This window comes from Stigmatopora nigra, chromosome 10, assembly GCF_051989575.1.
Source record: "Stigmatopora nigra isolate UIUO_SnigA chromosome 10, RoL_Snig_1.1, whole genome shotgun sequence".
NCBI classification, from domain to species: domain Eukaryota; kingdom Metazoa; phylum Chordata; class Actinopteri; order Syngnathiformes; family Syngnathidae; genus Stigmatopora; species Stigmatopora nigra.
The window spans coordinates 8,939,339-8,944,685 of NC_135517.1; the positions used below are offsets into that span (position 1 = coordinate 8,939,339).

Here is a 5,347-nt window from a genome sequence, read left to right on the forward strand (position 1 = left end):
AGAGGTCAAATACCAGACAGGGAAGGTCAGGGGGATCTCCTACCTGCCCCATGACTGCCTCTCTAATTGCTCCTCTTCTTCTCATTATGGGGGCCGGGGGCTTTGGGATCTGAGGTCAGATGAACAGCAACTGCCACAACTTTTCCGATAATCCTCAGTGTTTGTTCAGAGTGCTCATACATGCATGTATATCCAGAACATGATGTCACTTCACTCATCTCATCTCCATCTGTGTCCTGTCTTCATGCTTGCATCTAGCATGTCAGCTCATGTCTTCTCCTGTGGTTAAAGAGGATTAATAGTTCCCTGGATGTTGGCCTCATAGGGCACAAGGAACACATCTTATTTTTTTTTAAATCTATGATTCCAACCAAGAGAACAACTGAAACTGTGTCACTTTTTTTCTTTAACTTGATAGCGAAGAATTTAGAGTGTTTTCTGTCACTTGATAGTTGGCAATGAGCAAGCAATACAAGGATTTTTCCCAAATTTGACATTTTACATCCCATTTTTCAAATTTCAAGTTATTCAGGAACAAGAGAGAATGCAGTTTATGAGTAAATCACAATAATTCACATGTAACCTTGATGAATATTTAGCAGAAAACCAGAAAAGGTCAACACATTTATTAAAGACAGTACACTTGCGTCTATTTTGTAAGTTTGGTGTAACCTTCAAAAACAATATTAGGAATTTATAGCTCAATATAGGCGGCTTTTGTTATAGTCATAACCCTTTTGATCAGTTGGGAAGACGTCACTGTAAAGATCAAATGTCAGGAATGTTAAAGTGACTCACTTGATGAAGTCACTTTAATTAACCCCTTTTAATATTAACCCTGTAAATAAAACCACCACCAGCTCACAAAAACATTCTCTGGTACAATTCTCATTCTGTCCATGTTTGACTGTTTTTTTTTAATGAGATTTTTAAGCCATACGCTCACAGAAGCGCACGAAAAACTGTGGCACGTTCATTTCATTGCCCACATAAACAAAGTAGCTGTGACTGTTCTCTATTGTGGAGTTGCTCACCCACCAAGATAAATCATATCAACATGGCTTACACAGCAGTTTGTTTTAATTCTAACCCCAACATTTCCCATTACCTCAACATTTGAGGGAAAATAAATTGCGGTTAAACTGAGAAAGAAAACTTGACATGTTGTTTTTCCTGCATTTAGATCAGCGCCCCATATAACCAGGAATATACTCTGTTGTTCATCCAATAGTACATTGAATCCAGAACACATTGATTTCCATCCCCACACTCCCATTTAATTTGCCATGGCGTCTACGGGTTCCTGTTAACAACTCACTGGGCTTAATCTCTTTGCCAAAATCCGGTCAAATACAGTAAACTACTTTTCTTTAATAGTTTCAGACAGTAGCTAATGCTTACTTAATCTGTTCACAACTCTTGGTAAGGGATCTTGAAGATCTTTCCCACGTTGCTTTTGTTGAAAAACTGAGCACATTAAAGTTTTCTCAGTTTTATACTCATTTTCATAACCTAAGGCCATTTTTCCAGGAGGATCACCCTTTTGTAAGTTAATGTAGATTTTGACTAGCCCATTTTATTCCTAAATCTATCTCCATTTTTAAGAATACATATTTGATCTGTGCTAGAATCCTACCGGAATCCAGTCTGCTCTTCTCTTAGTTTTGCAATGGAAGCTGTTGTGATGACATTTTGAGCTTAATGTGTTTGACGTTTTACTGTATACTTAAACAGCCCGGAACTTATTTGAACTTGTGAGCTTAATTCAGATGGGCAAATTGCAATTCTGCTTTCTCTAGTTCTCTTAACCCAGCTGCTGATCTCTGCACATATACTAAGAAATATTAAACTACTTGCAAAGGGTGCAGGCAAATGAAACACAATTAAGAGGTCATTTTATGTATGCATATCTTAAATACATTTTTTTATTTAAAAAAGTCTCTCTAAAAGAAGTGTTAAAGTCATAGGTGCTGAGAAAATGAAAGAAATACACATAACATAGAATTGTCCCTAATATGATAATCATCCATAAAATGAGAAAATATTGCTTACATGCTTGAACATCCCCTTTTCAGTAATTAAATAACCTCTAAGTCAGCAAAGTTGCAAAAAGGTAGGACACACACTGCTGTTTGAATTTAGTTCTAGGCATTAGCTGTTACACTGTTTTATGTTTCTTCTAATTCACCATAACTTCCCACAATGCTGAATGTTATTACAAGCCTCCGTGTCCGACTTTGTTCTCGCAGAAATGTTCCTCCTAGAAATGGAGTAAATGAGAGGAAAATCAAATGCAGGTGTTTGAGATCCTGAACCGTTTGTTGGGGTTAAGTGTGTCCCTCATCTTGCCTTGGTACCGATCTAAGGCCCTTTTGAACTCATTAACTGTGTCTTTAATGGACTGTATAGGGTCCATCTGTGATCCAGCCAAGCCATGACGCTAAATTTAATGTAGAGCCGTGGAACGGGGTCACTGCTAAAACCATCAAAAACATAAATCGCACAGAAAAAGCAGGATGTGTTGTGTATTTCAACCTGTTTTGTGGACCCTTTCATCTATACGGTGACGTTTTTGACACTGACCAGATCAGCCCTTTTAAGGCACCACAACTACTGTGTGCACTGATGAATTCAATGTTGGATATGTGTGTGTTTACTTCATGTGGAAGTTTTTTTTCAATGAAATCACGGATGTAAAGATGTATTAATGGCTATGAAAATACGTAGAAATGCTGCATGAAAAGTTTGTTTTAGATAAAATAGATTTGGTCGAGGCTGTATTGGTCATGGAACATTTGAACAGGAGTGGGCATAATTGATTATGCATTGAGTTCTAGTTGGGGAAGTAAAAATAAGTGTTAAGTTCTCCAAAATTGCTAGACAGTAAGTGGGATGTATTTTTTTTTAATCCTGTGTGCCAACATCTGGTCCTCATAAGGAGCTAAACTTGGCAGCACATTCTTATGTCAACAATGGAAAACAGGATTTGTATTCTCAGAGAATCACCTTCGTGATGTGATGCTAATGAAAAGTAGATGTATGTTTAAGATGGTGTTTAACATTTGGAATGAAAAAGACGGTAGGAATGACGTAGATCAACATCTTTAATTCTTCTCTTGACTTGTTAAAATGACTACTGGCTTGATCAAAGCCGTAATAAAACGGTTCGGTTTTTAAATCGTTTATTTAAAAGGGCCGGAAGCCGCAATCAGGTAGGATCATTGTGCTGCTTTCAGGCTCAAAATCACCTCATTTGAGACTACTTCTTACGAACGTTTTTTGTTTTTTTTCCCCAGCACATGTGCTGGTTGGATGCCCTGGCGGTCCTAACGATGATGCAGTTACTCATGTGATAATCATTAATAAACTGCTTTGTCAGGATGCTTTTACAACCAGCGCCACTTGTATGTCTTAAAGTCAAAGCTCAACTCTGGCTTATTTAGCTCTTTAGGAAAACATTCTTCTTGGTTTGGACCCCATTGTGAACTGACATAATTGTTTTGAGAGTCAATCAAAAGGCCTCCTCGTTTCAACAAACAAATCTTGAGTAATGACCAATTACAGCCCAGGATTTCACTATCCATAACATCCGAATAGAGTCACTCTTTGTATTTAGGCATTGCTTTTTGGCTCCACTGTGCATAACTCCTCATTTTGCTCATGACCTTCTCACAGGAGTGCAAGGTAACTTCAGGCTCTTTGTTTCTGGAGATCTCCATCAAAACAAACTGGATCAGATTTTCCCATGCGTCTTTCGTCCAGATCATTTCCAGTCGACACATCTTTTGCGTTTATACTTAGCAGCATGTCCTTCACCAAGGACACGTGACGCTTCAAACACATGAAACTGTTCACTTGTGCTTGGCTACCCAATCTCAGGCTGCTCAAATGCATTTCAACTGAAGAGGCCAGGGGCAGGAGCTGGGGCTGCCGTGCACGATGCCTGTGATCGACCATGGGAAACAAACCAGGTTGTGAAGCCCCTGTGACCCAAGAGTGTGGGAAGCGCACAGGTCATTTTCTTTTTCTTCCTGTAGACACACAAAAAACTGACATGAGTGTGAAGGCAACACATTGCAAAATTCCAACACTTGTGAATGTCATGAGCAGAGAAACTGGAAAGGGCCACACAAAGCAATAGAAGTCAGTGCCTTTGAATATATATTCATTCATTTTCTGAACCGCATATCCTCATGAGGTTCACGGGAGTGCTGGAGCCTATCCCAGCTACAAAAACCAGGCAGACGATGCCAGGGCACAAGGACCCTGAATATTTTTGGGATGTGGGAGGCAATTGGAGTACCTGCAGAAAGCCCACGCAACTTGGGAGAACAAGCAAACTCCACACACAGTGAGGACTGAACCGGGATCGACCCATGGCCCTAGAACTGTGAGGCAGGCGCGCTAACCACTCGTCTGATCAAGACAAGAATAGCCTACAACTATATTTTGGTTGCTGTGCCAGATGGATGAAATTTCTAAATGTGATCTTGTGCTTTTGGATTTTCGTCCCCCTCGTGTGGCTCGTTGACACGCTGCAGTGTCACGTGAATTCGTCTCCATGACAACCGTTGTCGCTTGTAAATTTACCTGCTACTGATAAACTGAGATTTCTCAAGTTGAGTAAGTGTTGTCGAAGATGTTTCATCAGTGAGATAGCTGTCAGTAAACTACAGGGACTCGCATTGTCTTCAAAGTTGTAAAGGTGGCGTTTTAACGATATTTTAGGAGTCCGTATTGAAGTGTATATGTACACTCGAGACGTTAGATCTGTGGAAGTTTTTTTTTGTACCCTGACAACTACAGGTATGCTTTCCTTATTCGTTTTCCATGCATCGCAAAAAAACAACTGACGATGGATATGACATCACCTTACGTTTAATCTAAAATAGAAAAACATATTTCAATACAATCAATTATTACTTGCAATAAAACACTCCTCAAAATTGTATTGGTCATCCCTTGACTATTAAAATGTGTTATATATATATATATGAAACTAAGTAAAATATTATTTAGCAAGGGTGTTTTTTCAAGTGAAAAATACCATAACAACAAAAATAACCAGTACATACTATGATACTTGCCAACATGGTTTTCTTCTTTGTTATTGATTTATAGTCTACGTGACCAACAGGCTCATGCAACATGCAGTTTTCCTGTTGTGTTATGGCTAATTATGGCTCGAATATTGACGCACGTTACCAATGACAAAGCGCGTTTGCCAACCGTGACGTCATTACCGATGACGTTGAAGCGCAACTTTAAGAGGAAACAGTCGGATCGCGATTTAATTGGTCAGACAAGGCTGACGCTTTCACGAGGGCAAAGAAAAATGGACAAAGAC

General features: G+C 39.3%; 1 long non-coding RNA gene across 1 annotated transcript; it reads right to left on the minus strand.

The window, feature by feature from the left end:
- Positions 1-3,086: 3,086 nt before the first annotated feature.
- On the minus strand, positions 3,087-5,160 carry LOC144202914 (uncharacterized). The gene is made up of 2 exons (XR_013327580.1): positions 5,076-5,160; positions 3,087-4,031 (listed from the first exon to the last, which is right to left on the minus strand). It is a non-coding gene; the product is annotated as an uncharacterized LOC144202914 (long non-coding RNA).
- Between the last annotated feature and the right edge of the window lie 187 nt (positions 5,161-5,347).